The sequence below is a fragment of the Phacochoerus africanus genome, chromosome 14 (genome assembly GCF_016906955.1).
Source record: "Phacochoerus africanus isolate WHEZ1 chromosome 14, ROS_Pafr_v1, whole genome shotgun sequence".
In the NCBI taxonomy this organism is placed as follows: domain Eukaryota; kingdom Metazoa; phylum Chordata; class Mammalia; order Artiodactyla; family Suidae; genus Phacochoerus; species Phacochoerus africanus.
In genome coordinates this window covers 54,764,417-54,778,822 of record NC_062557.1, presented here as the reverse complement: position 1 = coordinate 54,778,822, position 14,406 = coordinate 54,764,417, and the positions used below count along the sequence as shown (strand labels likewise).

The 14,406-nt window shown below is 47.5% G+C and overlaps 1 long non-coding RNA gene across 2 annotated transcripts in view; it reads right to left on the bottom strand.

Annotated features, from left to right (window-relative positions):
- LOC125114164 (uncharacterized) overlaps positions 1 to 14,406 on the bottom strand; it is a 22,736-nt gene extending 8,330 nt beyond the window's left edge. Inside the window, exons 1-4 of one of the 2 annotated variants that reach the window (XR_007131717.1) lie at positions 13,902 to 14,406; positions 13,474 to 13,604; positions 10,859 to 10,951; positions 10,266 to 10,367 (exon numbers count right to left, since the gene is read on the bottom strand). This is a non-coding gene — a long non-coding RNA (uncharacterized LOC125114164). Of the gene's footprint in view, positions 1 to 10,265; positions 10,368 to 10,858; positions 10,952 to 11,812; positions 11,901 to 13,473; positions 13,605 to 13,901 lie in introns of those variants that run through there. The other variant, XR_007131716.1, reaches the window with a different exon arrangement.

Here is a 14,406-nt window from a genome sequence, read left to right as displayed (position 1 = left end):
GGCCCCCCCCAGGGGGGACCTGCTTTGGCCTTAGCAGCACCTGATGCAATCAGAGGGAGCTTTAAATAGGGTGTCTCCCTGCCCCCTGTTTCTCACCCATCTCCCCCCCGAGGGGTCAGAATGGCACCCACGGCGCTGCCCCCAAGCCTAGAATCAGTCCTGTCAGCAATGAGGGACCCCCACACTTCTGAACCCCAAACAGCTCCACAAACCAGGATTCAAACTCCTAACTCTGACTCCAGAACATTCCTGCTGCCCAAGTGGCTTGGTGCTGACACCCGAGTGACGCCCGCCCTGTCCTGCCCATAATTCTCAGCAATCTACTGTCTCCGTTTCAGTGGCTGGAACTTGGGTTGAAGATGAAGAGGGCTTTTGTTGTGGCTCCAGCCACATCTCTGTAAGGAAATATCAAGAGCAGTTCTACGTTTTAAATCATCCTGAGCTCCTGAGATAAAAACAGTTTAAATATTAATCATTCCAGCAAAAGGCAGAAGCAATTTAGACAGGTCTCCTTCTGCCTCTCATGGCTGTACTGAAACCCTTCTTGGGTTTTGCAGGCTGGTGACAATGGAGACATGGGATGTAGGGTCCACTCGGGTCCAAAGCCATCTGCCCCAAAGAGCACAGAGTTCAAGGCAGCCAAAGTCACAGCCAAGTCCATTCAAGTTACCTGCTACGGCCTCGTCCTGCTGAGTCCTCCTATTTGACACGCACTAATTTGTCACTGCTCTGTCCAGACACCATCAGTGGTCTCCTGTGCCCATCGGCTGAGCACACACGCCTGAGACCGACCCTCCACAGCCCACGGAGTGGTCCTCCCCTGCTCCTCCGGCCCGGCCCCTCCCCCAGGGCCACCTGCGTGGGTGGAAACCCTAACACATCCGGGCCCTCTTGGTCCTCTGCACTCACCAGTGGTCCCGCACACGTTCCCAGGGGCATGCCTTTACTCCGTCACGTGCCCTAAGCTGCCTTCCTTACCCTGCACCACAGTTCCTACCCCAATAGCTTGTATTTCGAACACATACACACACACAAATTTAGTCACTGGAAGTGCGAGGGGTAAGAAACTCTGACCTGTCTCGACACTGCTTACAGTTTCTCTCACCAGCCTGGGCAGCTCGCTCTCCAGGTTTCAGGTCCTCACCCAGAAAACGAGCCATCAAGAACTACCTCAAGGTTCCTAACCCAGCTGGACATCAGACTGCCTGGTGTACTTCGTAAAAACACACAGAATTTAGAGTTCTACCGCAAAGAATCTGACGCAGTAGGTTGGGTTAGAGCCTGGGGATCTGCCATTAAGGCTCCCCTGGGGATTCTAATGATCTCCCTAAACTTCCAGAGCAGCTGTTTAAAGATTCAGATTCCTGGGGTACTGTTTCTGCTACTGTGGAAAGGGAATACCCCACCCTGGAGGTACCCAGCTCGCAAGCTGCCTCGAGCTTCCCCACTGCCTGCTACATCTGTTCTCACGCCCCCGGCTTCCCGGCCCCCACCGCCGCCAGGGCAAGTCCCCAAGCCGGGTTTCTCACACGGCAGTGGCAGCCCCTCTCAGTACAGCCTCTGCCTGGGCATCTCTGGTGCTCAACCAGGAGTTCCCCACTAGGTGGCAGCACTGCTCTGCCAGCCGCCACAGCCCCCAGCAGGGATTACTGCTCTAGCCGAGTACCACAGTTCTCCAGGTGCCAAAGCTGCGGGAAAGTGCAGGTGAAAAGTGGGAGACGACGCCCCCTTGGCCCTTTGCCGGTGCTCTGGAAGACAGGCCAGGGCAGGACCATGCCACGCTGCAGACGAGGCAAAAGGAAGAACCGCTGATTCCACTCTGTCTTAATGTAGAATGTTAACATTTTGTTCATCATGCGTTCTTTTGCATTAATTTTGATTTTTAAAAATATTATACTGAAGCATTATTAATCTTATTAATGATCGAGTTTCTTGCTGCCTCCTTAAATTTTGCACTCTCTTGTCTCACCCTTGTCCCAACCTGGGCCAGAGCAGCGTGGCTTACGCCCCCGTGTCTCGAGATGTTTTGGAAACGGCTGTTTCTGCTCTTATGGATGGATGGCCCCTTCTCTGTGAACTCCAGACACTGGGCTGGGGCTGATCTGAGGGCAGATGCCTGGGTCAGTTCACTGTCTTGGCAGAAGCCCAGGTCTTCTTAGGCCAATACTGCCTCATGAGGCCCTCAGTCTCCCTGTGAATCCTCTCTGCCAGGTTCCCAAAGAGTCCTGTATCCCCGAACTGCCACGGCCTAGCCACAGGCCAAAACCCCTGCTACTGCAGGAGACCATCTCCAGCCCGAGTCCCACGTCTCACTGCCTTCTAGAGGATTCCCTGCCCTCTGTGTGGCCTGAAGGAATTTATTTCATGAGGGAATCAAATGCCTGTTGCTCCCTCCGCTCCCTCCTGTGCTCTGTGCAGGCTCCTGTTTCCTCCCTCTCTCTGCTTTTTGGGGGGAATCCTTTAATTTTCTCTCCCCTAATGAGCTTGTATTCTCTATAGCTTTTGGCGACACCTCTTCTGATGCTTGGGCTTCCTTCTGTGGCCGAGGCACCCCCTGCAGTGAAGCAGAGACCGGGACACGAGCTGGCCATTGAACGGACAGAAATGGCAGCGTCAGAGCACTGAGCCACTCTCTCTAGATTACCTGGGAGCTCTAAAAACCCCCAGGCCCAGGCCACACCCAACACCAATTAAATCACACCCTGGGGGTGCCATCCTTCTTCCAGATCCTGCTCCCCACCCTTCAGGCAGGAGTTTGTAAAGCCTCGGAGCTGAGAACCCAGGAACGGATAGATTAGGCTGGGCAGCTACTGAGCCAAGGCCGCCACCTACAGGCGAGAGCAGGCACTGCTGCCCTCTGGAAAGACGCAGATGGGAGGGACAGAGCTACATTCATTGGAGGCTTTAGGACTTGAAGCCACCTTCTAATGAGGCTACTCCTGCCCCACCAGTGAGTCTCCTGTATAAACTTCCCAGTGACCTCCAGTCAAAGCCCCTTCAGAGACGTCTCACTTCCACAAGCCATTTTCACAGGTGGGCAGCCCCTACAGGCTCGCAATGTGCTTTGACATGCAGCTGAAATCTGCCTTGAGAATGCGGCTCCCCTGACCCGGGTCTGCACTCTGGAGATGACACAGAATAAACCCACCCTCCTGACTCTTCAGGGGTTGTAAAATAGCTACCAAATTCCTTTGGATCCCTGCTTATCAAGGCGAAGAACCCTGGCCTGGATGTGCAAGACCAGCAATATCCCTTCATCATGGGGGAGACCTAGAATTTACTGTAAATTAGATCTAAAGAGAGAAGTGGCACATATTTGTTTTAAAAGTATGTTAGCGCAACATAAAATGGTGCCCCCACCCATTCTACTCCCCTCTCATTCCCACCATCGGGGGCAGAGGTGGGAGGACTACCGTTGTTAACAGGTTGGGGGCACCCAGAATTGAATATCATGTTCTTGCAGCAAGAGTAAAACCTCCCCTTTGGCCTCAGTTTACTCATTTGTAACTTGTGAATAATTAGAGCCCCTTTCCTAGATTATAAACTAGCACGACACAAAGGCCTTGCAAATGCCTGTCATATATTGTTCACTAAGTGGAAGTTCTTCAGGACTAACTGAATTGTGTCTCAGACTACTGGTGGAACCAGACCGAGGCATGAGGTACGTTATTTTCCCAGATTTTTGTACTCACATCACGGCGGGATTGGGTTCATGTGGGTTAGTAAGATCAGACCCCAAGCCCAGAGGCCCAGAGCATCTGCTAAGAAGCTGGAAACAAGAGGCTCGGGAAGGAATCCTTTGAGCCAATGTGCATTTGATGGCTTTTACCACCAGAGGGCAGTGCTGGGTCACTTATGGAGGGAGTGCTTCCTGGTCCGCAAATGTGGCCCCACCAAGCACAGTGGCTGTGGGGGTACCTCAGTTCTGGTTATCTCCAGTGCAGCTGGGGGTGTCCTCACTACCAGGGTCTGAGTCCAGCAGAGTACCCTGCTAGCAGATCATCCAGAGGTGGACGCCTCCTCCCTTCCCTGTGCCATCTGCAATTCAGGGCCACTTCTGTGTTTTCAGCTCGGATCTCACTTCCCACACCACTGACTTCTCTCCACTCGCTCACCTGCACCCCCGGCAGGTCAGTCCTAAATCAGAGCATTTCCCACCGAGCCTAACCTGAGGACCCTTCTCAGCATCCCCTGCGTGGAAGTCGCTACGAACTGCTCAGACTGACACCAGAGAGTCGGTCATTCCGCAGGCATTTCTCGCATCTGCTGGGCACCAGGCACCCTTCTACTGCCATGCATTCCCTGCCCAAGTCAGGACCAGAGAAGGGCTGGCTCCCCGGACACAGAATGAATTTTCTTAGTCTCCAGATTCACTGTGACCCAGAACTGCTCTCAGCAAGAGTGCCCCAAACTGTTATCCTGACAATGAGCCAGGAAATCTCCAGTTCCTGTGACTTACCTCTGGTCAGACTCTGCCATGCTCCCCTGGCCAAGTCCACTCCCTGTCATCCTGACTCAAACCTCAAACCATCCTCTAAGTCTGGCCCAGACCAGAAACAGTGTCCCCACAGTTAAATCCTGCCTCTTCACCCTATTTCCACCGAGATAAAGAAAATACTTACGGGACCGTTCAGAGGGCAAATACTTCTCTGTGTCAAACAAGCAGATGCTCTTGGACTTGGCAGACAGGTGCCCGCTGACTTCGGGCCTGCCCTGCCCCACCCTGCCTGGAGGTTTGCATTCAAGAATGTTCTGATTATTCAGGCTCTTAAGGAAAATTAGGGAACATGTTCTCTCACAGTTATGCAATTTCGGAGAAAGGAAAGAGGATAACGTCCCGATGTGAGGGCTGCAGACTATTTTCAGAAAGGGGAGGAAGGATACAGGGAATCAAAGGGTTTAGCACCGCGTAAACCAGAGAGATCATAAAATACTTGTGGGGGATTTACCACGAAGACGGAATTTAGTGGACGGAATGATACAAGATGCTCAAGATAGCAATGAAAGAACAGCAGGGTTCATCCTGTTTAATTCTCCGGGAGAAGGAGAGAAGCACACCAGCGGCTTCACACTTGAGTTACGCTGTGAGCCTGGGTCAAGAGAAGGCATGAGACTTTGGGTGTGATCTAGTTTGGATACTAATGGTCCAGCTTTGCAGCAATGAAAGACCCAACCAGAAGGGAGATGATGGTTAAAATGAGAGCTAAAAGCCCAAGACAAGAAGTCTCCTGGTGGCCTGGGCCACGGGCCCTCCAAACGGGCCCTGGAACACAGAGACAACCAGTCTCGAGGCCTGGTGTTCCTTGAGGTCATCACAAGCATACTGTCAACGACAATAAGCCTTAACTATCCGGAAAAGGAAAAACACTGTTAACTCTGTTCTGCTTAAGGAACAAAAGAGTGCATATTATGTAATTCCATTTATATGAAATGTCCAGAATAGGCAAATTTCTATAGAGGCAGAAATAGATTAGCAGGAGTGACAACTTCATGGGTATGGAGCTTCTTTTGGGGGGTGGAAATGTTCTAAAATTAGGCCACAATGATGGCTGCACATCTCTGTGAATGCGCTAAATACCACTGAACTTTTAATAGGTCAATGTTATCGTATATATATCGTATATACGTGTATATATATCGCATATATCTCAATAAAGCTGTTTAAAAAAAGAGAACAGGAAGGTATGTAATACCACGTATAAACGGTCCATTAGTAATTATTCTACACTTAAACAAAATAAAGGAAGTAGAATCATTTACCTAGAGAATTCACAGTGTGGAAAGTTTCATTCTCAGACAATGATGGAAAAATGAGGTGTTCCTATATAGCCAACAGAACTGAATTCAGTAAAGAGATTGGAGGAAGAAAGTATAAAACATACCTTCATGCAAGAGGATGACAGACTCTCAGAGAAGGGACTCAGATCATATGATCATTTGGATATAACATCTTATTTAATGGGTGGCGAAGCAGTCTAAAACAGTACAAAGGTTGACAGTAAAATAAAAAATAATGTCCCTTCCTACCCTAGTATTCTTCCCTGAAGTAATCAGTTTCCAGTTTCTTATACATCCTTCCATAAAGGTTCTCCTTTGTGTGTGTGTGTGTGTGTTTGTGTGTGTGTGTGTTTTCTGCTTTTTAGGGCCACACCCACAGCATATGGAGGTAACCAGGCTAGGGGTCTAATCCAAGCTACAGCTGCCAGCCTACACCAGAGCCACAGCAACACCAGATCCAAGCCACATCTTCGACCTACACCACAGCTGATGGCAACGCCGGATCCTTAGCCCACTGAGCAAGACCAGGGATCAAACCCACATCCTCATGGATCCTAGTGGGGTTCGATACCACTGAGCCACGGAGGGAACTCCCACAAACGTTCTGTTCACATGCAAATACCTAAACACACACTCGCAGGTGCGCACATGTACACAGCCACACCCACACCCTGTGGCGCAATTAGACTGTGAATGTAGGAAGAAAAATGGAAATCAGTTTTAAGGAAGAGCTTCCTCAATGCAAGAGCTAATCCTCAAAGTTACTCTACTATTTTTATAAGGTGGAAGCATTGGCTTTAATTTAAGCACACTAAAAAACAGGGGTTAGGAGTTCTTGCTATGGCACAGCAGGTTAAGGATCCAGGGTTGCTACAGCTATGGCGTAGGTTGCAATCCAAGGCCTGGGAACTTGCATATGCCACAGGTGCAGCCACACAAACATACAAACAAAAAACCAAATAAACAAAAAATAACAACCAGGGGGCAGCGAGTGGGGAAGCCTGACAAATACAATCCTGAAATCCAGGATGTAGCAACCTATCAGCACAGGAGGAACTGAGTGACACTCACACAGTTCATCAAGTTGAAACTGAGCAGGACCCTGTGAGGTCTTCCTGGGACCAGACTCCCCTGCGCCCCCTAACTCTTGTCTGTAAAAAAAACGTTAGCCTCTGAGGCCCTCCCTGATGTCCAAAGAGCAAATTTAATCAGAGAAGTGAGAAAATGCAGAAAGAAAAGAAAGCAGTCAAGCAAGACAAAATAATAACAGTTTGGCCCTAAAACAAACTTGAGGACCTTTAGTTCCTCCTCAAGGGCTAGAGATCACTTCCTGAGCCACAGCCTTGAGTTGTTTTGCAGATACTAAAGCCCTCACCAGGCAGAAGATGTTAACTGCACGCTGACCACCAGCGTGTGGACCCCAGACTCGTTGGAACCAGAAGACTGGAACCTCATCATCAACCACTCAGAGAATTATGCCCAAGTCGACGTCACACCGGCAACCCTCTTCCTCACAAACACACCTCCGTGAAAGCCACAGGGGGTTGGGGTCTCCTGAGCATAAGGGGCCTGCTCTCCTTGCTTGGTGCCTTGTTCTTCCCTGCAGCGCAGCGCAGTGTCGGGGGACTGGCTTGGCTGTGCCGCTGGAGAGCAGACCCAGGTTCTGTTCCAGAGCCGAATCCGCGCACACAAAGATGCAGAAACATACCCATAGTTTAGTTTGGACATGCTTGCAGCCTGTTTCATACTTTCTCTAGAAAATTCCAGCACCACCTGTGCAACACAAATACATCTAGTCTTAGGTTTATCTGGAAGTTCCCCAATGATACCGTTGGTGGTGGGAGGGAGGCGACATACGGTGTCGGGGGGGGACCATGGCTGACACGCACGGATGGAAGCTCAGGTCTGTGTGAGAAAAGTGAAGCAGGCAGGTAGCTAACTCTGCATATTGAGACAAAACAGTGGTGCTGCCGTCAGGAGCATCACAGCAGCGTCATCAGTAGGTACCTCTGCAGGGAAAAGGCAACACGACCACAAAGCTCAGCACAAAGGATGGCCTACAATCAATCACAACCTGAAAGGGCAGTTCAGCAGGGAACACGCAGCTTAGCACAGTAACAAGGTTATGCGCTTAAACTTTTCTTCTCTTTTTTTCTTAGGGCCACAACCAGTGGCATATGGAAGTTCCCAGGCTAGGGGTCAAATCAGAGCTGTAGCTGCCAGCCTATGTCACAGCCACAGCAGCACGAGATTTGAGCCTCGTCTGCGACCTACACCACAGTTCACAGCAACGGGGGATCCTTAACCCACTAAGCAAGGCCAGGGATTGAACCCACAACCTCAGGGTTCCTAGTCAGCTTCTTTTCCACTGTGCCACGATGGGAACTCTCAAGGCCATGCACTTGAAAGGCAGCACTAAAATCCTTGCAACCTCCCCTTGAAGACTCCTCACCCTCCGAAGTATTTTTAGTCAGGGTAACTGTAGAAGGTGGACCACGCACTTCAGTTCTCAAAATAAGATTGCTCTTGAAGCAAAAGGTCAGCAGATGCCATCCCCAAAAGTCACGCCTGCCAGAAGGATGGGATTAGCTGTCTTCAAGACAGCTTTCCAGAAGTAACCCATCTTGCAGAGAGATTTGGAATGACCTTGCCGAGGAGATTAAAGTGCCTGTCCCAAGTATGTCATGAGCAAGCAGCCTAACTCAAGGCAAAATAAGCTAGCACTCAGGAGATGGTGTGTTGTGGCAACGAGTGTAAACGTCAGGATGACTATTTGAAAAAGGAAATGGGAAGATGGAAATCTGTCAGTGTGTCACCAGGAGGCCCCACAGGCACTTTGATTCTGGATGATTGATCCTGACCCTTTACATAAAAATAGCCTTAAAAGAGATGAAGGCCAGGCCACGGGGTCATCAGAACTTGATAGAAACAGCTCAGAAGATGCACCTTTTGTTCTGTACTCACCAAGTAACCTTCTGACCCTCGTCACCAGGAAGAGAGTATACTGGGACAGAGACTGGTTCTACTTCTTTTTTTTTTTTTTTGTCTTTTTGCTATTTCTTTGGGCCGCTCTCACGGCATATGGAGGTTCCCAGGCTAGGGGTCAAATCGGAGCTGTAGCCACTGGCCTACGCCAGAGCCACAGCAACGCGGGATCCGAGCCGCGTCTGCAACCTACACCACAGCTCACGGCAACGCCAGATCGTTAACCCACTGAGCAAGGGCAGGGACCGAACCCGCAACCTCATGGTTCCTAGTCGGATTCATTAACCACTGCGCCACGATGGGAACTCCTGGTTCTATTTCTTAGACTCAGCAGAGATCCCCTGAGGAATCAATAAGCTGGAATTCTGGTACAAAAGTCAGGCTCTTGTGAGTTTAGTTACTCATCCCTGACCACATGATTAAGCCTAGATGCCCTTATAAAGTCATATTCCTGAACTTCGATTTATTCTTCTCTCATCCAGCGTTTATTGACCATTTCCTCCACACCAAGCCCTGGCTCAGGATCTGCTGAAACCCAGATAAAGGCCATGGTCCCTGACCTCAGGGACCTTCCAGCCCAATGTTGACCCAGGCCTGGACGATGGTTAAAAATCACACGAGTTATGGCAGAGTCTGAGGGGACCGTGAGCCTCCTCTGCTATCACCGAATCAGTACTTACTTTTCATGGGATCAAAAAATCAACTCATCTGCTACCTGGGAGGAGCCTCAGACCGCAGTGTATCTAGTGAGTCTCCACCTTGCCCACATACAGCTACCTGGAGAAGCTGCTAAACACTGAGTCAGGGATATTACCTGAGTTGATCTGGAGAGGATGCCGGGAGATTCAAGGGTAAAGACAGGGCTGAGAATCACGGATTCAGTCCAACCCTGTGTTTTCCAGGTGGGTAAACGGAGACTCAAGGAACTGAAGGGACAGGCCCAAATCAACACTCACTTGAGTGTGGTGCTCACGGAAATTCAGTGACTTACTGCCCTTACGCCAGGCTGTGCTTTGCTCAGCCAATGTCTCCTAAATGCAGTTACTGCATGTGATTGTCACAATATGGGCCACATGCCCCTTTATGTACTTAATATTTTCCTTTAAAAGTAAGGATTTTTTAACTTAAATGCTCATTTTAGCCTTGTCCTCAGTAATAAAATGTATGAAATGTGCCTAGGAATTAATAACTAATAAAACGCAACAGACATAGCCATAGGCCACCTCAGTCCATGCTGCCTATCACACCTGGTGGCACTTTGGGACACACAGGGCTGAGGTGCTGGCAGCATTGGAAAACCTTGGAAAGGCCTGGAACAGGTGCTGTACACCTTTACAGCAGGTAGCCCCATGGGGCTGAAGAACTGGGGGAGCACAGGTCCCAGGTGGCAGCGGGTCCCCATGGGTCTGCCAGGGCTTGGTGACACGCAGATTGGGAGGACGGACTCCTGACAGGGCTGGACTGAGGCAGGGCAGGGACAATGACAAGAGGAATTATTTTACCTCTTTAGGAAGGCCACGCGTTACTGGGAATCAACAGACTGTTAGAATAAAGCTGCCTGCCCATCACCTGGAATCTGCTGACGCCAACCTGCTGAAACCGATCTAGAAGGAGGGAAAAAATACCATCATGGGTGCTCATCAAGCAAAGGCAGAGGGCCACCCTTCAGCCTGCTTCCCAACAACTCAGGATTCTAAAGTCATTAGCCTACTTACCAAGACTTATTTTCTTGTTCTAATAAGCTTAGGAGTTCCCATTGTGGCTCAGCAGAAATGAACCTGACTGGTATCCAGGAGGACACAGGTTCGATCCTTGGCCTTGCTCAGTGGGTTAAGGACCTGGCGTTGCAGTGAGCTGTGGTGAAGGTCGCAGATGTGGCTTGGATCTGGCGTGGCTATGGCTGTGGTGTAGGCCAGTGGCTACAGCACCGATTCGACCCCTAATTTGGGAAACGCCATGTGCCACAGGAGTGGCCCTAAAAAGAAAAAATAGAAATAAAATAAAATAAGCTTAATGATCTTGACGTCTTGTTTAATACATTCTAAATTGATGTGCAATATTCCGAGAGAAAAGAAAGAACAAGAAACATACTCACCAGTCTCCTCCTCAGTTCAGCTTTGGGATGAGTTAGTTCTTCGAGTTCTGACCAATAAACTCTTCATAATCAAGGCTTGGATTTAGAGGTTTCCTAGTTTTCAAATTTGGGAGGAAAAGTGGTGAATGAAAGTGGAGAATTCATGATCAGCTGAAATGAGATGACTCAGAATCATTATTAAAACCAACCTTCCTGAAGAAAACCTAAAACTTTGCACGTTTCTCTCTCTCATGCTTAAACTTTAAAGGGTGCTTCAGTGACACGGCACTTGTCCTGCTAGGACAATCCTAAGGTGTGCTCTGGTTCAAGGTCAGTGCAAAGATGTTGAATGCAGTATTTTTTTTTTATAATGGGAAGATTAGAAATGTCTTGAATCAATAGGGGAATGGAGAAATAAATGCAGAAATGTCATACTATATAGAATACATAAAGTCATACTATATATGATATATATAATATAAATATATAAAATAATGGTGTATAACATATATACTATATATATATTAAAGAATTTTATTTATAAATTACTTTAATATATAGTAAAGACTTTTATTAAAGACTTATTTTGTAATATACAATATATATTATATATAATTTATAAATATATATAAAGTCATATTATACAGAATGGCTATAGAGCAATGAAACTGAATGCACCATAGCTACACATATCAACTTGGATAAATCTCCAAGATAATTACGTACATAGCACTAAAATATTTTGGTTTAGTTTTAAAATATAATGATGTCTAGGGAGTTCCCCTGCGGTGCAGTAGGTTAAGGATCTGGTATTGTCACTGCAGCAGCCTGGGTCACTGCTGTGGTGCAGGTTCGACCCCTGGCCCAGGAACTTCTGCATGTCTTGGACACGGCCAAAAAAAATAATCGTACATAATTGTTTAAAGATATATACACAAAATAAAAGTACAAAACACTGGACAGGAAGATACATACCAGCTTCAGAGAAACAGTTGTTGCTGAGATGAAGGCAGAGGATACATAACTGCAGTCTTTAATTATTATTACTATTGTAATTATTTTTAAGGATCTGAAGCAAATACGGAAAAATAATATTTGTTAAATCAAACTGTGGGTCATGGCTATTTTTAAAATTATTTTCCAGTCTTTTCTGTCTGCTTGCAATTTCACAGTTGAAAAAAAAAATTATTTAAGCTATTGAAGCTCTGAATGAAATGCACATTATCTGCATTCAAATGGTGGAAGCATTTGCTTTTGACAAAAAGGCCTATAAGGCCCATGTTGGACAAATGTACAACCAAACTTTTGGCAGGTGGGCTGGCACACGCAAAATTGGCAGAAAGGATTCTCTAGAGAGTTAAAAAAATACCATTTGGTATTTTAATTGTATCTTAATTGTATAAAGTCTGGTGAAAGTTTTGATTCACCAAACTTTATACAATTAAAAAGTGAATTAAGTGTTTCACTTAACGAAACAGCCTTTTAAAAAAAATGGCTGAAGTTCACGTCTTGGTGAAGCAGAAATGAATCTGACTAGGAACAATGAGTTTGGGGGTTTGATCCCTGCCCTCGCTCAGTGAGTTAAAGATCCGGCGTTACTATGGCTGTGGTGTAGGCGGGCGGCAGCAGCTCCAATTAGACCCCTAGCCTGGGAACCTCCATGTGGCATGGGTGTGACACTAAAAAGCAAAACAAACAAACAGAAAACATAGGGAAAAGTTTTTAAAAATTTTCTTGAGTTTACTTTAAAAAACAACAAAGTAATATACATTTGTTTTAACAAGCCAAACACATTTGTGTATTTATATATTACTATAAAATTAATATATTTATACATTATCTATTTTATATGTATTCCGTATCTATTTTATCTATATTTATATATTAACATATATAATATATATATGTGACTGGGTCACTTTGTTGTACAGCAGAAATTGGCGCAACATTGTAAATCAACTATACTTTAATTAAAAAGTTTGTAAGTCCCATCTCTTGTTCCAAATCCACTTTCATCTCACCAATTAACCAATGTGAAATTTAGATTTATCACTTCTTTCTCTATCAAATTTTATAAATTATTTTGGGACTTTTCAAACCAATTCAATTTTTATCATTGAAAATCATTTTTTATCATTGCTAATGCCACCCATTGTCATTTTAGAAAAGTACAGTAAAAACATTTAGATGGGTGTGCATTTTAATTCACTATTTGAAAAAAAACAATACATATTTAAATCTCGAATCAAAGGTTTAGAGCAAACTCCATCTGCCGGCTTGGAGAGGGCCAGCTTCTGGAATGGTCGTTCGCTGTGAAAGGACCTTAATGATCCTGGGGGGGACAGACGGCCAGAACGGCTTCCACTTCAGGGGTCTTTTGGGTTGGAAAGTCACCAATCACACCCCGAGGTCCAAGGTGGGGCACCACCCTTCCCCCCCAAAGTCCAGCAGGGGGTATGGTCAGAAAGGACGCTCCCCTCCTCCACAGCCAGGCCTCAGCCCCGCCTGCTTCCCGCCTTCCTAGCAGCCCCCTCCCTCTTGTCACCGCCCTTCTTTCTCCTCTGTCCTTCCCTCCCCCAGCTCCCTTGCCCCACTCCTCCCCTTCCGCACAGGGGCCAAGGGTCCGTGTCACTCACCTCTTGAGTAACTGGAGCCCTCCAGCTGTCTGGGCCCGGGTTTGGAAGGATGTCTTAGCACTGCCCCGGGCTCTGGGGACAGCCAGCTCCTCAAGGTTTCATCTGTCAGAGCAGGAGGCTGACTTGGTTTCCTTACAAGAACGTTGCAAGAGCAATAAAAAGTTATCTTAGGTACAGGGGAAAAAAAACTCTTCAGAACTGCCCCGCTCCATTCCTGAGCCCTCCATTTCAAAGTAAAACTCTCCTTTTACCGGTAGGGACCTCACCATGGAGGCCTGGAGGACAGGCAGCGGAAAAGCTTCAAGGCAAAGATTCAAAGGCAGAACTCTCCCCCCAGGAAGAGGAAGGCCCGGAGACGGTGGGGGGATGGTGGGAGGATTTTGGAAACAGGAGAAGAGTATGAATTTTAGGCAAGAACAACCACTGACCTCTGCTTGTGAAGCGCTTCGGAGACTGGGGGGAGGGACCTTCCTGGGTGCCTGGATGGTCTCTTCTCTTCTCTCTTGCTCCTTCCTTCCATCATGTCTTTCTTTCTTTTCTATTTCCATTTCATCTCAAATGCTCTTCTCCAAAATGGATTATTTAGAAATAGGTCGGCATCCCCAGCTTTGCCCTGAATTACTCGAATAAGCTCTCATGGGACAATTTCTGGTGTAAAAAGTCAACAACTCCTATAGAAGGTATAACACCAAGAGCGAACCCTACAGTGAATGTGGAATCTGAGCGATAACGACGTGTCCCTGCAGGTTCACGGAGGTCGCAAGCGTGCCCTCTGCAGGGGGATGCGGATCGGGGGAGGCTGTGTGTGTCTGAGGGCGTAGGAAGGACAGGGCATTCTCTGTGCTCTCCACACAATCGGCTGTGGACATAAAATTGTTCCCCCCAAATCTGTTAAAACTTGTTGAAGGGAACAGTCACTGTCAGGAGGCAGGA